At 32.8% G+C, this 20,897-nt stretch overlaps 1 pseudogene; it reads left to right on the top strand.

Annotated features, from left to right (window-relative positions):
- The first annotated feature begins 13,012 nt into the window (after nt 1-13,012).
- On the top strand, nt 13,013-15,121 carry LOC125601251 (annotated as a pseudogene).
- The last annotated feature ends 5,776 nt before the right edge of the window (nt 15,122-20,897 follow it).

The following is a 20,897-nucleotide window of genomic DNA, read 5'->3' as shown; positions in this document are numbered from 1 at the left end:
TTTGTGATGTATTGTGTTCTCGTTGGATTGAGGAATTGTGTCTGGGTTATGTTTAGACTAACTTGTTGTGTTCGGATTAAGACTGTGTATTGAAAACTGGTCTGCAATCAAGGAATGTGGCAGGTATGAGATTTCCTCGAATAGGAAACAGGTTACAGCTAAATAACAAACAATTACTATGACACAAAATTACTTGACGATATCGAAAATATAGCATTACAAAATTGCTATCAATTGCAAACCACAATGGTGAATTTGCCATAAAAATATATATAATAACTTGTAAACTTTGCTATCGTTATGAATATATAGCATCTAGTCCATGCTATTATAAATATCACTCAGTAATAGCAATCCATAAAAAAAGCTATCATATTGTAAAACTACGATAGCATATCAAACAATGCTATAATATAGGGGGGGGACCTATTATAGCTCGGGCAGACATAGCGGTTTCAATAACGCTAACAAAGACATTTAATAGCTGTTTCCTTACGCTAAGAAAGGCCATTTTCTTGTAGGTATATATACTCTTCTATGTGATCCTCACAACATGCTCTCTACACCCATATGTCTTTGAAGTGGTCAGGAACGTTGGTAGCACCGGATGGTGGCTGAGGGAGGCATGAATCCGCAGATCCTGTCGGAGAATTTAGTGGCTGGATTATTTTCAAAACTGTAGAACCTTCAAGGGAGACAATCTCTATCCCTATTTTCCCCAGTTGAGACTATCAACTCTTGAGATGATCACCAGTTTCCCATTCATCAAGATTTTGTTTTCGTCTAGAGATTTTTTCCTCATGGGACTTGGTTGTATGTTGTGAGTCAGCCGTTTTTCTTTGTGCTCATTATGTACATCTTTCGATTTTTTTCTTATATTTTCTTCAGATGAGAGACTCTCTTCTCTTCACCTTCTAGCATCAGTTTTTTTTGAAGCAAAATATTTTTGCATGTTTGTTTTAAGGGTATGCATAGCCATGATGTATGCTTTTGAATGGAATAGCTGGCGAAAACACATGATATAAATTCCTCGGGAGGTAAAGAACTATCTCAAGCGGGAGCGTTCTAGGCTTCCATGAGTTGAGCCGGGCGTAATTCTTACTTACGCATTAGAGGATGACGTTAATACCAATGTCGAAGAAAAATGGTTTCTCTAGTGGAGTTTGCTTATACTTAAATCAGATATGATTAATGAGAATAGTGATTCATGAAATATGTAAGGTTTTGGGTGAGGAATTTTGTCTAGTGGATCACAAGTTCATATCTGTTGGATAGGATTCTATCTCTAACACAGGCCCATCAAAAAAGAACCCAGCCCACGAAGTCGGCTTAAATCAGCACTACTCAGCGCCACGAGTTTGCATGCTAAATGGCCTGAAGCCTCGGCCCGCTAAGTTCGGTCTGTCAAGATCGGCCCAGATCATTAAGTTAAACCGATTGGAGAAAGAGAGGAGTTCATGTATAAAAGGAGGGAAAGAGAGACCAAAGGGATGATCAAGACATGAACACGGAGACTGACCTTAGAAAATAGGATTGGATTTTATTTAGTCTTACTCTTTCTCACGACTGTATTTTTCGGCACACTCCGACGAGTGTCGGGTTACTTCCCCTTGTGCTCACACACTCTATAATCTTTCCTCATCAGCTCATCAAAACGCCTTTTTTGAAATAACCTATAATCGAGTTTGTTTTCTTATCCAGCCGACCAAAATTAGATTCACCATACCTCTTACAATCACTAAAACATTTTCTAGGCTATGTATATTTGCCAACCTCAATGTTATTTTCATTTCTTAGAAAATTGGATCCCTCAAAAAGACAACATTGAATTGGAGCACATTCTGATACGGGAATGATGACCTTCTCAGCATACTTAGGCTTATTTTATATATCTCATACTAGATAGTGATCCGCGCCGTGCACGTAGTAAAATAGTTGATTAGATTATTTATTTTATGTTGTACTAAGAGATGGTCGTTAGCTTCTTTTATTTTAGGGATGGGCATTCAGATATCCGTTCAGATTTAGTTGATCTATTCGGATTCGGATTTGAGAGTTAGAAATTTAAATTTGATTTGGATATTTACAAATTTCAGTTGAAGGTTTGTATTTGGTTCGAATCTTTGTGGGTTCGGTAGGATTCGAGTTCGGGTACCCATTTTAATTATGTAACAAAAATCCAAAGATACTTAAGTCCTCAAAATCCGAAAATAAAAATATTATAAAACATAAAATTTGAATAATGTAAGACTAATTTTTTAAACTTACAAAAATAGTCACAATTAAATATTGGATGGAGAAAAATAGATATTTTCATATTTTGAACATTTTTTTTTATTGTAGATATTACTTGTGACTACTTTGCTATGTTTTGGTATTTTCATATTTTAAATATCTAATAGATATAAAATAAAATATTTTAAGTAGATTAATTGTGATTTAGATATTTTGGGATCTAAAATATTTCAGATCGGATTCGGTTCTGGTTATCCAGATATTAAAATTTTTGATCCAGGGGATTACTTTATCAGTTTGAGTTTGTTTTAGTATTACTTTCAAATCAAGTTCGGTTCGATTCTTCGGATCCATATTTTTTATCCATATTTATTTTCTTCTACTAATATAAGCAAAATAAAATAATGTAAAACAAATATTTTGGGCTTATTTTACATACATAATTGTTGGACCATACATTAAGATACCAATAAAATGGTTGGGCGTCGTGTAAAATCTTTGAGCATGTTACAAAATTGACGTAGTCGAAACCAATAACGTTGTACTCTTATTAATAAATTCCTGGTAAATATAATAAAAACATGATATACAACTGAGCGAAAAGGGATCATGTTGCGTAAATTAATATGATCTCTTCACTAGGCACCTGAATTTTGTTTTTCAATCGATTTCGTGAATTTTATTTTCTTTTAAATCTTTTCTGATTTTTTTATTTTCTAGCAATGATTATGTTTCTTATCTTGATTTGATATGAAAAACTCTGTACAGAAGGGTAATACTTGGCCAAACTAAAGATCTGAATTTTTCTGTGGTGTTTTTCACCTCAGTTTCCTTAATTGATAACCAATTACAATTATTTGTTGTTTTCGTGTACAAAAGCCTCAACTATAGCCAAGTTCAACAAGGTACGAAACTTTCAGTTTCTAAAAATATTCTCATTCCAGCATTTAGTTGGTGTGAATTTTAATGATTTGTAATTTTTTTTCTTTCAGTAGGTGCATGGAGAGAACTTTAATTTACCAATACAAAGGTTAAAATACATAAACTAAAAATGAGTGATTAAAAAAAATTTAGTGTGTAAACACATTAAATTATATGCGATGGAATTAAGAAAATTAGTGTGTGAACACATTAATTTTTAAATGATTGTGAGACTGTCACGTCATCATTCTGATTTTTTAATGATTCTGACACTGTCACATGTCAATTAGGGTGTGACCATATTCTTACAAATATTTTTTTTATAATATAAAAGAGATTTTTTTGTAATCTCAAAGAAAATTTCTAGCTGATGTTATCTCACAAGGTTTTTTACTATAAAGATTAAAGAATGAAGATCCCCATTTCACGTACCAGGGTTCTTTTAAATGGTGAGAGTCGATATTACGCTTGTCTTTACTTCTTTTGTTCGTAATAAATGTTGTTTAAAAAAAAAAAAAATCTTGTTGCATAAAAATTTCACTCTAGATATTCAATGCAAATTATACTTTATTTTAGATGAAGATTAATTGTAAAACTGTATTAAATTTATAAATAATTTTATTTATTTCAAATACTATTGGTCAAATAGGTGTAATTTATAACAATTTAAATACATTTCAATCACTAGCTATCAAATGTTCTCTAATGCATAAGTTAAGAGACTAGTCGTTTGAGTGCGATTCATGAAGTATGTATAGGATCGGGTGAGGAATTTTGTCTGTATATCATAACTCATATATGCTTATAGTTATAAATGTTGAACGGGTTTGTGTATGCGAGAGGAATGAGACTGGAATTCTCTTCTACGTTGTTTTTCCTGTATTATACATGAAAATCTATTTATCTTCTCTAAGATGCATTTTCTCTCCTTTCATAGAGAAGATAAATAGATTTTCATCCTATGAAAACGTGTTTGCATATATTCGGTAGGTAAACTGTTATGAATCTTCTTTCCACGTGATCGGCGTGGGATAAAGGTAACAAGATCTGTGACAAAAACACCAATTATAAAAACAGGCTTCTATCAACAAATTCAACACAGTTCAGGTATAGACAAAAAAGGTAAGTAAATTAATACTTCAAATGTCGCTGAGTAGTGTGTTAATTCACAAAATTCTTGTTTTATTTTCCTTCTAGATTATCTAGACATTTAGCTATATTATATACGAAGTTGCCCGGATTTGTACTGATGGGACATTACGGCAAGTTGTTTAGTTTTCCTCCCAAAATCCAAAACTGTCAGTATATCTTTCTATCCCTCTGATCTATTTATTTTCCCCATTCTCATCCGATTCTTTGTTTATGTAAATTAATTTATACATTTTTCTTCTCTCACAGAAGTTCAGTGCTCACATCTCCCTGAAGCTTATGTTTTTATTCCTCCAAATTCACTGTGACGATGACTTTTCTCATTCTCATCAACGTCGATAGCAACTCTTAAAATCCTTCTCCACCATATCCTCTTAATCTCATCTTTGTCAGCTGACAATGATATATTAACATACTAAGAATAAAAGTTAACTGTTACCGGTTAATACTTAATAGTCATGTTATCTGGATATGGAACCAATAACGATTCTTTAAGAATATGTAACAATTGTGAGACTACTAACAAAAATCTAATCAATACTATACATACTTGTTAATATTCATTATTTGGTATTAAATCAATATAAGCTAAGAAATCTCGTATCATAACATGCACCAACTAACAAACTTTGTATCAAACAAAAATATCATTTTTCTTTAGAAAACCATGTATCGATCACTAAACCATGTAAATGAAAACTAACTTATAATATCTTATCAATCATTTATCAGTTAGCAGCAACTTAATTGTAACAGCTAACAACCTATATGTATCGATAAGAAACCATGTATCTGCTAATGAAAAATATTTTTTAACAAATAAAAAGACATGTATCTTAAACAACGATAAAAAATTGAGAATCCGCTAAAGCATAAATTATATCGGGTCACTAATAAAATACTTACTAACATATATGTTATCTACATCAACAAACAACTTCACAAACACTTATTCAACCACCGTATGAGTGATGTTGACAAACTCGCCAAGGCCGACAAGTCACCCCACCACATCGGAACAAGACCACAACGCATAATTGCTATTAAAATTTGAAATTGAAGGTGGATCGTGATTCAAAATTGAAATTGGTAGTATTTTGGGAGATGGTGAGACTATGATTATGGTGTCGATGGAATCAAAGTAAAGAATATTTTTGGTGAATAGTGAAAGAGGTGAAGACACGGTGAGTTAGATGAAGATTATAGAGTTAAATTAATTGATGCCTGGATGAAAAAGAGATAGACGATAGTTAGGAGATTGAAATGTAGGGACGAGAACACTAACATGATAGGAGTTAATGAAATTTCAGAAAAAGAGATACTTGAAGAGGTATATGGTGCACACAAAAAAGGGGGTATATATGACTAATTATTATTGGATTTATTTATAGAACTCCTAATTATCGTTTTTATCTAGAGTGTTGTGGAATGTTTTATTAATTATGCTACAAATTTATGCATCCATATTCGAATCATAACAAATGAGTTTTAGGTTTTATCATTGTTTTATTCTATAATAATGTTTGAGTTTAGGAATTGTTTTCATATCCGACCTAGATTCTTGGTTGAACCGGGTGACACGACACATGTACATAATCCGGTTCAGATTTAATGAAAAATTTGTTAATTAGAAATCTGATAGAACCAGTAAAACTTCAAAAATTGCAATTAACCGCGATATGTACCATTGATATGATAAACACGCACAAAATATCTGCTTATATTTTTAAAAATTGATTAAATTACTCATGTTTTTTTTTATTATTACATAAATTTTTGATTCTTTAGACTTCGATGAAATTTTTATTATGTTATCTAAATAAAAAATGATAATATAAATTTTATTGATATGACAATATTAGTTTATTTTCGTTATTAATAACATATATAAGTTTGTATTTTATTTTTAGATTTGAAAATTGATTTTAAGATAAATTTTAAAATATTCTTAAACACTCGTAATTGCCATATATTATGTACAAAATGCCATAGTAAATATATTTATTTAATTTGTGTGTAATACTCATTTTCGATTGTTAAATAATATTATACACGAAAAAATGATATTCAAATATGTATATAATATACAGTTGTAGGATATAGGGTTTTGGTTGTATTGAAAATTTGCATAATATTTAATGATATATTTGAATATTAATTCATAGATTTAAGAAAACATTATTTTTTTGTGTTTTGTTAATTTATATATGGTTCATAATATATGTATGTCTTATATTTATACTTAGAATATTTATATTAAATTTAAAGTTAACATATCTTATAAGTATATATGGACCCTTATTTATAGATCTATTTAGCTGTATTAGTAAGCCCAAAACCAAAATACTTAATGCAGTTAATGAATTTTTATTTTCTTGTAAAAATAAGGGTATTTTTGACAAAAATATAATTTTCATTAAAGTCATAATTTGAGAATGGTCCTTTTAATGGTATTGATGTAACTAAATGAAATGACAGATTCGTAATAACTGATAACATGGATGGTTAATCTGTCTTAAACCACGCTAATGTATAGCCGAGAGTTAGATCAGTAAATAACTCATAATAAGAGTTAGATTGGGGAAAATAGGCTTTTGATTCTCAAATTATTTGTAATTGGGTTTTTAATATTCAAATATGTTTTTCGCATAATTATCGTCATACTAACAGTTAACTGTGCAAAATTGTGAACAAAATAATCCACCATTAACAAATGAATTATTTTTATGTCGACTTTTCTAATCCTAATTGTGGAGTCAACATTTAGTTGGAGAATAAATAAAATATACATAAACAATACTTGAGTATTAAATAGGGGACTGCAAATACTTGAAGAAAAAAATTCACTTTTGTTATGCTCCATATAAGTTTTAAAGTAGGAGCAAACAATCCCTTAAAAAAAATTTAGTTAAAAGGATTTCATGTTAGATAAAAACCAATATACAAATATTTACTCGGAATGAGAATGGAAGTTTTAACACAAACATATAAGATACTAGGGCCGGCCCGGGAAGATACTTTGAAAATTATGTAAATAGTTAGAGTAAATATTAAATATAAATTGTTATATTTTAAAATATACATATAGTTAAATTTGTATATCTATACTATTATTTGAGAAGTGAATTTTTTGATTGTCATCTTTCCATAATTTTAGGTAATTTTGTTTTGTCATGTTTTTATTAAGTTTTAGCTAAATCATTGATTTATTATTAGTTTTTATTGAGTCGCTATTTATTATTTTTAAAAAATACCCTTAATGAACCATATATATAAACGTCTTTCGTCGTTCACATGGGTCAACATCTCTTAGTGGGTTACAGAGTCAACATGAGTCTGTAATGTTATCGACAAAAAAAAGAACCTTATATAAAAAAAATTTCATTTTAATAATATTAAATTCATATGCTATATTAAAATATTTAGTTAGTTTTTGTATTGTGATATTTTTATTATGTTTAGACTTTTAGCTAGGTTATTGATTTATTATTAGTTCTAATTGATTCATTAAATTAATTAAACAATGCCCTTACCGAATTTTATTTTAATAATTTAAATTATATGTTATTTTAAATATTAAAAAATTTATTATAAAATAATATAATAAAATTACCAAAAAATTAAGATAAAAAACAATTTATAATTATATTACTCAAGCAAAAAAAAAATTATATAAAGATATTTTCTAAACTATTTCTAAGAGATGAGTATTTCAAAATAATTAACACAATCATAAGTATATATTTTGATGAAAAATATTTGACAATATAAATACTTCGATGTTGATTTAAAAGTTTGAAAATATAAATAATAATTATTATGCGGATTTAGATTAATAAAACATAAACTAATAAGTATTCATAATAAGATTATGCCGCATGTGCGGGCAAAACACTTAGTGTTATTGTATTTGAAGACTAAATATATCTCATGACGTATTGATAAGTATTTTTTTTTCATGGTGACATCACTCATTTTTAGTAATTTTCTGGAGCTGGATGAATCTAAAAGTATCGTGAGGAAAGAGACGAACTTGTAATATAGATTAAGTAAATATTTATTTGTAAATTTATTATAAGGTCGGTTATTATTGGGGTTAATTATTAGTTGTGTAAACCGTAAACAATAATATTAAAATATCGTAGCTTGACATGTTGGACAACTTAAATTTGATATAAACCAATCAACGATGCATTGATGGTGAAGATATTTGTATGGTAATTTTTTATCTTTGCTTACAATATTGTTAATGAATACAACCCATAGTTAATCTTCTTTTTAGTTGGAGTTTCCTTATACATCTGATTCAATAACTACAAATATATCTAGATATTAGATGCACCTCATTAGTTATTATATGATAAAAACTTCCATAACCACGGCATAAGTATCTAATTAAGAGTAAAATATAAACTAAATAAATAATATATATATAAATTTATATTTCAAAACTCAATAAAGCATTGACTGAAATAAATAATATATAATGATCAAATTTAGAGATTTTATGTTTTTTCGTACTTAGTATATATTATGTGTTGAACTTGAAAATGACTATAATTAATAAGATACTAGTTGACGACTGCTCTGATAAGTATTCTTTATTTGGATATAGTATAAGTTGCAAGCTAGGTGTATATATTTTTTTGCGTGACTCGTATCTATCTGGTATATTTGTAAAAATTACATTCGGTTAGGCCCATTTAACTATATGTACCATTCGATAAGTATTCTTATTTCTTTTTATCGGTTTGGTTTTAGAACTACTAATTATTACGTTTCGCTCATGTAATGTGAAATACATTGATTCATAATGTTTAATATCTGTAGTAAGAAGTATAGCTACTGTAGCTGTTGTATGCATCCATTATAAACAGAAGCAAACATACCTCACAAACATTGTCCAAAGCAGTCCTACAACCTTAAGGGAAATGAGTTCCACCACCAAGGAATCTAAAAACGTCCATCTCATACTAAATCCATTTCTGAATAGCCTTCAACGGGGCATTAGCATAAGGCACATAATCTACTCTTGGGCCAAGAGAGAGGTCTAACATATGCTTTAGGTGCTGGTATAAGGCAATGTAGTTTTCACTCTCCCTAGGTTCCTGATTCTACCATCAGAAGAACTCGACTTCAATTGGTCTAAATAAACAACAGAAACTCAGATCAGCTGTATATTCAATATTAAAAGTGCCGATTGCAGATATTTGAAGAATAAAAAATCCATTTTCCCGTTAGATTGGATAGTTTCTAAAAATAAAGAAAATAAGAAGGCTTTTTTTTATAGAAATGAGATTGCATTATGCGTGTTATAAAATGCTACACTGAAAATGGTTGAATAAAAAACTATGAAGTACTTATGGCTGCAGAGATAAACTTGATTATCAGAGTTAGCAGGGAAGATCAAACGAGATCTAGAAAGAAGACAAAAGTTTTTCTTAAATGTCGACAAAATATTGATTTAATTTTAATATTAGTGGTATGAGTCATCTTTTCATTGTTCAAGAAAACAGCAATTTATTGCCTTATTAAAATCATCTTTTATTTAGTTAATATTATTATAACTTTGTTTGCATATCATGCAAGGGATCGTTATCCGCGCCTTGACGCGGAGTTTTTGCTTTAATCTTTTTGTTTTTTGCTTACTAATCTAGCATTCAGTTTTTCAATGCATTTTATCTTCGTCATCTCTTCTTGTCTTGTTTACATTTGTTTTCACGTCCTGTTGTTTGATTTGTCGTTTTGGCTTGTGTAATAACTTAACTCTGCTCATTCTTCTTTATTCTTATTGATTGATATTTTTATCTCGCTTACCTCTGTGTTGTCACTAATTTGCTCGAATCATTTTCATCATCTGTTTCGTATTTTTTAATATTCATTAACTATTGTCTCCCATCTCTTTAATTCCTAAAAACCCTACATGTTCTTTTGTTTATTAAATCACATTAAATATTGTTGAAACTGTTATTATTCTAATAATCCTAATTATAATATGGATAAAAGACTGATTATAATTTAGTTGAAATTAACTAAGATAATATGGATAAAAGATTCATTATAATTTAGCTGAAATTAAAGTCTAAAGTATAAGTTATTAAACTTGCAATCTTTCTTTTTGTCATCCAGATAGTTTAGTCAAATCAATTATATTGATTTAGAAAACTCAAAGCTATTTCAATCCCAAACAACAAAAAAACAGGCGCATTTGTTATTGACGATGCGGCGGGTTCCTTTACTATAAACATAATTGCTTGTCACAACTGTTAATAAACCCAAATGTGTTTAAAAAGCTACCCATATAAGAGTTTCATACTCATTATCTTTCTCTAGTCATCTCCTATGTTAGTAGCTATCATAATACAATCATCAAACAAAAACACATATCTCTTGGTTCCATATAGAATATGCAAAATGACTGTTTTCTGTAGACTCCATGATCACTGAGTATTATAAATATCAAACTCTGTTTATGGTCTATTTATATGTTGAGGAAATACCTCGAAATGTAGCTTCCAAATAATGATTTCCAGGTCAACACATTGCATGTTACCTCCACAATGGGATCAGCGGATCTGCAGATACCTACATGTCGAGTCGAACGCAGCTACACATATGTTCCTGCTTGTGTCTTTCATTCACAATCTGCAATTCTCCCAAGAACCAGAATCAATGTTAAATGATGTAAAAATTTTAGAGTCATAATAGACTTTGTATAGCCAAGCCCAATAAACCAAACACCCAACGTAACATCCACACTTGCCTATTTGTGCAGAAAATGACTTGATCATTAATAGTAGCACCGAGAAGTTAGATGGAGAATGATGTATGAACGCAAAGTAGACATAACAGTTAAAATCTTACTGATTATGGGAAATATAAGAAATCAATTCTCTTGAAATGGTGTATAACTGTCCAATAGCGTGACAGAAGTACTTGTTCCTGTTCTCACCAAACTTCCAATTCTACATGTATATATAAATCTATTAGAATTATTGTCAGCGCTCTGTTGCAATATTTGTTAGCTAAAATAATCCATCCAACATAATAGGAAAAAGAAACCAACGAAATTGTAAAGCTAACCATCAGCTGAGATGCTTTTGCTGTCCTGACACATTGCAAGCTTAGTGATTTCACTGTCAAAAGCAACAAAACTAAGCAGTCATATACATCCGAGACATTTATTTACAAATGGTTCCTAGCACAGAAAAATCATATTATTATGTTACGGATGATAAGTTTGATGCATAAATACAATTAAGAATTTTTTCAACTGAACATTTGTGCCTACTGAATTACCTTACAACATCCACTGTATTTGTGATTTTGGCATGTTAAAGCTGAGAATCAACATTGGAGCTTGCGTTAGCATTTGGAACATGAAAATAGCACCATCAATTTCCAGTGTGTAATTCCATTGACAATAGTTGTGCAAAAGAACTCTGCTAGTAAGGTAATCGTGATTAGTAATTCTTTACATCTTAGTGTCGTACAAACTTCAAAACGATAGACACTTACAATCGACGGCTCTCAAAGATGGACCACAAACCATCTAATGAATGCTTACCTCGTCGTATAAGTAATCCATGTCACTTCCCTCCCACGGGTAACGTTGCTGGTGCAGATCAATTCCTCCACCTCTTCTTCATCATTATGATGCTCTGCAATATACCCTCTGTAAGGTTCAAATTTATGTCGCTAGAATATCAGAGAAGAAAGAAATATAAAGTACCCTCCAAATCTTCAGGAGCATCGACATTTTCTTTATTCAATGATCTCATTCAACCTAACAACCATCAAAATAAAAAGAATGTGAGGCACATAATCTTCAAAATCCAAGTTTAATGAATGAAAAAAAAAAACTCAAGAAGACAGAAAATTCAAACACTCACTGGCTTCTTCTTCTTTTACTTCTTGGCTCCGTGAATGAACTGTCAAAGCCATCATTATTTGCAGGAAAAATATTAAACAAAGCAAATGATGAAAAGAAACAAATATGTTCAAAGCACATAAACTCTTCTTGAACAATCAGGCAACAGATAGTATGTCTCGTGTGACTCAGCTGAGTCCTCGATGGCATCATGAACGACAAATGTCTTCTTCTTCTTCTGGTTAGATCAAAGGGTGCAAGCTAAGGATCCAAAGAGAAAATTAAAACCACACAATCATGATTTATCAGGCAAAATAAAAGACCTATGATGAATTTATTAAGATGGGAAGATGTAGAGACTAAAGAAGAAAACTGATTCATGAAAACTCAAAGAGCCAATCTGTGTTTCTTAGATGAGTCATGAACCGATGATTAAAAATTGAAAGCCCTAAACTTCCATTGAAGAGAACGCTTACAGACAAAGAGGTTTATTGGGCTTTTTTTTAACGAATATCATTTCAAAACGTGAGTTATCAAGTATTTTTTATTAAATCATTAGATAAAATAAATAAGTGTGGGTTTACATAGAAAACTGTGAAGAGAAACAAAGGTTTTGACCTTCATAAATATATATGTTTCAGCCATCAATGTACAAAGAATCTTTAACTCAGTGGTATAAATGTTGTTGTTAGATCTTCATAAATAAAGACGTGTCGCATCCGGAGTGATGCAAATGCCCTATTATAATGTAGATTATATAGCTACCCACTCGATCATGAAAAAGGACGCAACGCAAAAGACATTTTAGTCAATAACTCAAACAAAGAAATGAGCGAAATGCAGACTAAAAATCAGGTGGAGGATTCGATTATCCAGGAATCATTGCTTACTTGCATTGATCTGCAAACTCTGATCTTCACCAATCAGCTCTTTGCTCAAGAAGGTGTACATCCATTATTTTTGTTACTACTTTTTTATTTTTAAGAAACCAATGATTTTATTTGGGGAGTTCTTGTTTCAGGCATGTCTGGATAGTGGATTTTTCTACGTTATAAACCACGGAATAAGCAAAGAAGTCACGGACAAGGCTTTCGAGCAGAGCAAAAAGTTCTTTGCTCTTCCTCGGAGGAGAAGATGAAAGTGTTGAAAAACGAAAAGCATCGTGGCTATACACCTTTGTATGATCAAATCCCTGATCCTGAGAATCAAGTCCAAGGTATGTGTAACCAGTTTTCACTTCAAAAAATTTTCGTAAGTGCTCTCCAATCATGTCTTTTTTTTTTTTTGGTTTTAGGGGATCACAAAGAAGGTTACTACATGGATCCGAAGTTCCCAGAGATGATCCTCAGTGGGATCGGCCATTCTATGGCCTCAACACTTGGCCTAATCCTGGTTAGTGAGTTCAGTTTTATTATTAGTTATTGAGTATTATGATTTGAAATGGTATAGTCGAACAAAAATAGACTCTGTTGCTCTGTTTTATAAGATATTCTCTTCCTGCTTTTATACTTTTCATTTTCTTGTATATACATAGCTTTTCAAAAACTTTAGTGCAATGCATACAAAAGTTAGTGCATTTCCTTTAATGGAACTTATTTCTTTTCGGCAGATGTTTTGCCTGGGTGGCGAGAGACAATGGAGGAATACCATCAAGAAGCATTGTAATTCTCATTTGTTGTTTTTTCACATTGTGATTTAAGTGTTGCGTTTGATCCTTCCATCTATAGAGTTAAAATTTTGGTTCCATGGGGTTTGCTGAATGTTCATCTTCTGTATCAGGAGGGTTTGTAAGGCTATTGCAAAAACTATTGGCATTGTCGCTTGACTTGGATGCAGATTACTTGATAGCCCTGAGATGCTTGGGAAGCCTATTTCAACTTTACGCTGCTGCACTATGAAGGTGATAATTTGGAAGAAAATTACTCCAAATTTTTCTAAGCATTGTATATATGCCAACCATATATGTTTATTCTTAGGAATATCGGATCCCTCAAAAGGAATATATGGAACTGGAGCACATTCCGATTATGGGATGATTACACTCTTAGCAACAGATGGTGTAATGGGACTCCAGGTATTGATTTACGCATAATTGTTTTTCAAAATCACATTCTATTATTTATGCATATACTTTGGAAGCATAGTATATACCTTGACAGATATGCAAGGATAGGAACGCTAAGCTTCAAAAGTGGGAATATGTGCCGTCGATTGAAGGGTACAACATGAGAATTTAGTTTTCCGCTACACCAATCCTTCGTAAAATTATAATTCCCTAGTTAACAGTTTTGGTGGACATATGGTTTAATTTTTCTCTACAGAGCAATTGTTGTGAATCTTGGTGATATGATGGAGCGTTGGAGCAACGGTTTTTCAGGTAATATATTTCTCTTAGGCATACTTGATACACTTGGGCTTCTCATTATGTCAGTCTTTAATTTGCAAGTAAATTTTCTAGCTGACATTGTTTCACGAGCCTTTATTTTTTTTTTACGATAAAGATCAACATTGCACCGGGTTATTTTAAATGGACAGAGTCGATATTCAGTAAGTCTTTACTAATTTCGACTCTACATTAATGTTCTTGTCAGTGTTGTCACTTTACATTAGTTATAATGTTTACCGTCATAGATTCCATTTTTCGTGGAACCGAATCACGACTGCATAATAGAGTGTCTTCCAACTTGCCAGTCCGAAAACAATCTTCCAAGTAAGGGTTTAACCTTGTTTTATATTCAGAACTATGGTCATCCATACTGCATTAAATATCTTTATGGCTGTGTTTAATGAATAGATATCCAGCGATCAAATGTTCGGCGTATCTCACCCAACGTTACGAAGAATCGCATTTGAAGTTCAGCAGCTACAAAAAAACAAACTTGAGTGAAGTTTGTTCTCCACCGTCTTTCCATTATCCTTGGTTTTCAAGTTGAGTTGATTGTCTTTCAGTATTTCATGGTTTTGGGTTGGCTTGTTTTGTTGTTCACCAAGGATATATGTGTGACACCCGTCACTTCGAAATTAATAAATAATAATTTCTGAAATCTCTATTATAAATATTTGAAAGTTAACGTCTATGGGAAATTTAGTAAATAAAATAAACTTCTGAAATATAAATAACAACATAGACATACTACAACCAATGCAATAATAGCATACCGCATTTCCTCACAAGGATATATATATATATATATATATATATCTATGGAGGCAAAACTTACAAATCTCGAGAAGAATGTAAAATCTAATTAAAAGAAAACACATCATAGAGGATGGCTAACAATATATATATATATATATATGTCAAAATCACGTGAGAATCAAATTTAAGAGCCAACTAAATTGAAAATAAGGATAACTGCCTTTCCTCGTACTGAATAGGTACACAGACCAAGCTTCAGTAAAAGTTCAGATTTAACAGATGGCATCAGAAGTCTCACTACAAGAAAAAAATACCATTTGCAAGAAAATTACAAAGGAAGACCTTTTCCTCGCTAATCAATACTCGCAAAAAAAAGCTCACAACTTTCTTGCAAGGGAGAGAATATTTTTCCTCGCAAATTTGCTAGGGAATATTGTCTCTCACAAATTTTCTGTGGAACATACTCCCTCGTTGAAAATTAATCTCACTCAATTTTATTTGTGTGTACAGAGCTGATCTCAATCCATGGAAGGAAAGTCTTACAGTCATTGCTAAACTTACGACACATATGCACAGTTCTGCATTCCTAATTTCTCACTTGCACCTAAACATGTAAAACTTGATAAATATCTGAAATAGTCTAAAAAACATACTTTAAATGATAAAAACACGTAATCGTAAACAGGAAGACCAGTGGAAATACAACATCATGAACAAGTGACAATCTTTGAGAGATGTATGATATATGGATCATGGACACATGACGCACTCTTCAATGGCTGTGGATGAACATGGATAAACTCTAGAGGACAAACTTAGTTATTTGGAGCAAGGAACCAACGGCGAAGAATCTCACCACTTCACTTGGAGCTCAATGCCCATTCATGGGAAATGAGAGTGCATGCTACATCTATCGACTTGTCAGGTTTTTGGCATTGATTGTAAGGATCTAGTCTCGATGACTCAAGATCCCGGAGCATGGCCTAAATTTTCCACTGAGCTAAAGGAGTTGATGAAGCTAAAGAATAGATTCACTGAGTTCTCGATTGTTTTTATTCCTCGTACTGAAAATGTATCTTCTGATTCATTAGCTAAGATAGCAAGATCCTTTCATAGTGACCTATACTACATTAGTTATTTTGTTCGATCTGGTTCTCCAGACTAGTTCGAGTTTGAGTAATAGAATAACTGTTTGATGAGAAAAAAACTTGACAAAGACTCAAAAAGGTTAGAAACACATACAAAACACATTTTATCACTTTTCACTGTGTGTTCGTCTTCATTAATATGAACAAACAGTAAAACTGAATTAGTTTATCAGTGACAATTCACTTATCTTTTGTGTTATAAATCCAGTTTTTTCCCCTAACACCAAACTCTTTCCCTTCTGAATACCCTGAATTTATCACCACAATCAAATTTCCACGCTTATGTTATTGGAATGTTTGATTTGGTTGTCGCAACCAATCTTGTAGTTGTGATATACTTTGGGTTTTATCGGTTTAAACCATGGGTATAAGTCCATTTATCTCTACACTATTTATCTTATACCTTGGTTTTTACCGGTTGTGATATACCTGGTCTTTACATTATGTTTCGAGTCTGTTTTAATGTCTTTTCAGGTCTAGGTATGTTTTGGAGCATTATGGAGATTATGAAGCCATTTGGAGTTTTAAGTGAAGAAAACCCGAAGTGTTGAAGTCTTAGTCGATATTTTTAAGTAGTGTCGATCGATATCTTGTGTATTGGTCGATTATACGCTCAAATTATTATACTTATGGATTGAATCCACATAGATTTATGATTCACTGAATAGACTTATGTGTATCAGATTAACCTAGACAGTAAATAATATGAAGCAGTAAATAATAAGAAAGTAAATAGGAGTTGTAAACAATGGAAGAAGGCTTCTAGACTTAGGGTTTCATTCAGATTATCAGAACTCAATCTAAAGAGGCTAAGGGTTTTTGAAGATCAGTCCTAGAAATCAAATTCAATAAGCAAGTGATCTAGCTCTCGCATGCATTACTAATCTGATGTCTAAATCATGTGATTCTAACTTCATATGCGAATTCAGAAAAAGTGTCGATCGATGCTTCTACTAGACGAGCGTTAAGATCTAATTCGATTTTTTACTAAGTTAGCTAAACCAGCTCTCGCGTGCGCCTAACAACTTAGCTCAGCAGGATTCAGTTCAGGTAATAGACCATGCTATGGCGTGCGCCTAACTATTCTATCATCATGTTTCTAGTTAATTACTCTAGAAACAAGCAATAAGAACAATTTTGTGAAGGATTCAATATGATTACCCTAGCAGTTCTATAAATCGAAAGTTCATCAATCCATAGAAAATCCCTAAATCTAACAGGTGATACTGAGACATGATTAGAGAAGACATAATCAAAGAAAGAATAGATATCATATAATCAAACCAAAAACAGTGGAGTTCCAAGAGGACTCCAAAGGAGCTCCTCTCTTCTCTCCTAACTCAAAAACAAAGAATAAAAGAAATGGCTTAGAAAATATATAGATTAGGTCATGTACTGGGGACTTTTGTAAATAGGGAAACTTTGAGTTAAAGTTAAAGTTGCAATTCTCTCTCTCTCTCTCTCTCTCTCTCTCTCTCTCTCTCTCTCCTCTCTCTCTCTCTCTCTCTCTCTCTCTCTCCCTCATTACATGTCGCCCTTCAAGTCTCTTCATAGCCCATGAGGCTCTCATCATGTTCTCCTTTGAATCTCGTTCGAAATGTCTTTCGTCTCGTTGCAATCAAAGTTTCCGTTAAGATTTTACGAAGAAAACAAGTAGGAGTTGTTTTTTATAAAACTTAGAGTCAAACGCCGTGTCAACAAGGGTTTACCCAAAACCAACAAATTTTCAACAAAATAATTTGAACTCTTCATTTCGTAAGACCAACATTAAAAAACATACTTTGGAGAAATCAACGATTTCCGGAAAAGTCGTAAAAACACATTAGTCGTGAAACGGTTCGAAGCAACCTAAAACATGACGAATGACCATTTATGAATTGAAATAAGAACAGGCCCGGAATATAATGACGGTTAATCGACTTGAATTAAAATAAGAATGGGCCCGTAACTGGCCCCGAACAGGCCCGTAATATAATGTAAAGTTTCCAAGATAAACATGGATTTTGGAAAGATATCCCCAAACGGATAACTCTAATCATGGCGGAAAATAATAGACCGCCGACCTTGGAGGCATATATAAAGAGGACCTAGGAGAAGAGGACAAGGGACATAAATTTTTTAGCAACTTTAGCTCTTTCGTTTTTGTTATCGAACTAAGACTCAACTAGGTTAAGGTTCTAGGTGGTTAGAAATAGAGAACTCAATGACAGCTCTTGCGGCCGAAGCTTTTACAAGATGTTATAACAATCACTACCCTCTTACACAGATTAGAAATAACATCATCCTCTCTTTTCTCTCGATTTCGTATTGTTTACTTTCTTTTTCATTCATAGTTTGATACTTGTCGTTGGCTTCGTAAAATTTGGATCCTCAAGGAAAGTTGAGATTTCTTTACTTTCTCTATTAACTAAAATTGATAGTGCGAATTTCGGTTCCCACATAAGAGCCAAATATATCTCCTTAAGCTATTGGGACATCATTTTCTTCCTTCAAGCGCTGGCCGATATGACACAATGCTGGTTGATATGCTCCAATTAAGCTTTTCATAGCGTCAGCTGTAATACTTAGAGATCGAATCCACATGGACTTGATTACACAATAGACTATAGGCTATCAGATTAAAGCTAGGCAACAAATAGAAAGCATGAAAGACAGTTAATTAAACTGTTGTAAAATATGGAATAAAAGCACTATATCTAGGAAAATCAATCAAGTAATTTAGAATTGCAGTTAACAGATTCCATGGTTTATGAAGAACAATTCTATAACTCAAATCACTGCAATCAATCAATCAGTTTTAGCAGTAGAACTATTTATGTATAGATTCTAGAATCCTAAATTTCTCTGCGAATTCAAACAATTAAGAAAATAATTAAGATCATGTTTGATATTTTCACTAAATCCCTAAACCAAATTTCTTGGTGAATTGTTTTTAGCTCATAAAGATGAATCCTTGCTACTGTCAAGTTTATCATAACGCTCTACAGAGTATGGTATGAGATTGGTACATAACGTCTTGCTACAGAGTATGGTATGAGATTTACGCTCGATCCAAGATCAACCAGAGAGCACGAGAAGAGTTCTACCAACTGCAAAGAGAGAACAAACTTGCCCGGATCACCCAGTTTCCTGATTGTCTTGTTCTGAAGCACTGCGCTGCCCCTCCTTAGAAATGATCATGAAATTGCTGTCCTCAGATATTTTCCCGGAGATCAATCCCTCATCAGGCTGCGCATAGAAAGCATCATTTGGATCACATCAATAAAGGAAGGTTGATGATCAAGTCCTACAGCATCTTCTTGCATTTCATCTCCTCTCAATCCTTACGAGTAGCTTTTGCCGGAACAGGATATGGCACCTTGGGTGTGTATTTGCAAACAGGAACAGGCTCAGTGCGTGGTTGAACAACCTCAGCAGGCTGTTCTGTTTCAGAAGGATCAACCTCGACAGACTGCTCCGTACGTTATCAGCGGCTGGAGCATCTGAAGGCGATTGCTCTGATTCTTTATGTTTCCCTATTCGGCTGCTGTGAAGTTCTTTGGTACTGGATCAGTCAGTTGTCTTCCACTCCTCAACCCAACTGCATTGCACTCCTTAGGATTTTTGTATGTCTTTCCAGGAAGCCTACCTTGCTGCCTCTTAACACTCTCGACAGTTTGAGCAATCTGAACATCCATCCACCCCATGTGGCTGGCGACATTGTCGTACTTGGTACTCAGGTCGTTGAACATGTTATTCATCCTGGTGTTGATGTCCGTTGTGACTTGATTCAGTGCCTTGCCTTGAACCTGCTGACCTTGCAAGAGCTGCTGCATCATCATGTCTAGGCTTTTCAGCTCATCCTGTGGAGCAGCGGCAACTATCGGAGCAGTCTGCGGGTGTTTTGCGGTTTAAAGTTCTGACGTTGATTTGCTGAGTACGAATGTTCGTCCTGAGAATTTGAGGGGTAGGACTTCTGATATCCCGTGTTTTGTGCCCTGTCAGGATTGTCTGCTTTGGTGTGTTACCAAACAAATGTGGATTGTTCCTGACGTTAGGTTTTGGGTGATAGTTGTTAAACTGCCATCCTTGCCCATTGACATAACTCACATCTTGCTGGTCCTCTGCGGGCTTATAAGTATCCAATGCAGTGTCCTTGACGCTCTGCTCTAATAATGAATCTTCCATGATGAAAATCGGATTCTGATTGCTCATAATCAACTGGTCCATCTTGGCTGATAGCTCATCCATCCTTGAAGTGCCGACGCTGCTGACTTTCATTGAGCGGTCAGTGTCTGCGTTCTTATTAGCTGAGCTTGCAGCCATATTCTCGATCAGTGCAAAAGCTCCTTCAGTCGCTGAGTCGAAATTTCCATTACTCGAGGAATCGAGTTGGTTTCGCTCTTCTAAGGTTTCTCCATCATAGAACACTCCCAAAAGGTATTCGTTGTCG

Source organism: Brassica napus, unplaced genomic scaffold (genome assembly GCF_020379485.1).
Source record: "Brassica napus cultivar Da-Ae unplaced genomic scaffold, Da-Ae ScsIHWf_2492;HRSCAF=3219, whole genome shotgun sequence".
In the NCBI taxonomy this organism is placed as follows: domain Eukaryota; kingdom Viridiplantae; phylum Streptophyta; class Magnoliopsida; order Brassicales; family Brassicaceae; genus Brassica; species Brassica napus.
The sequence above is the reverse complement of the archived record's forward strand: the minus strand, read 5'-3'. Positions and strand labels throughout refer to the sequence as shown.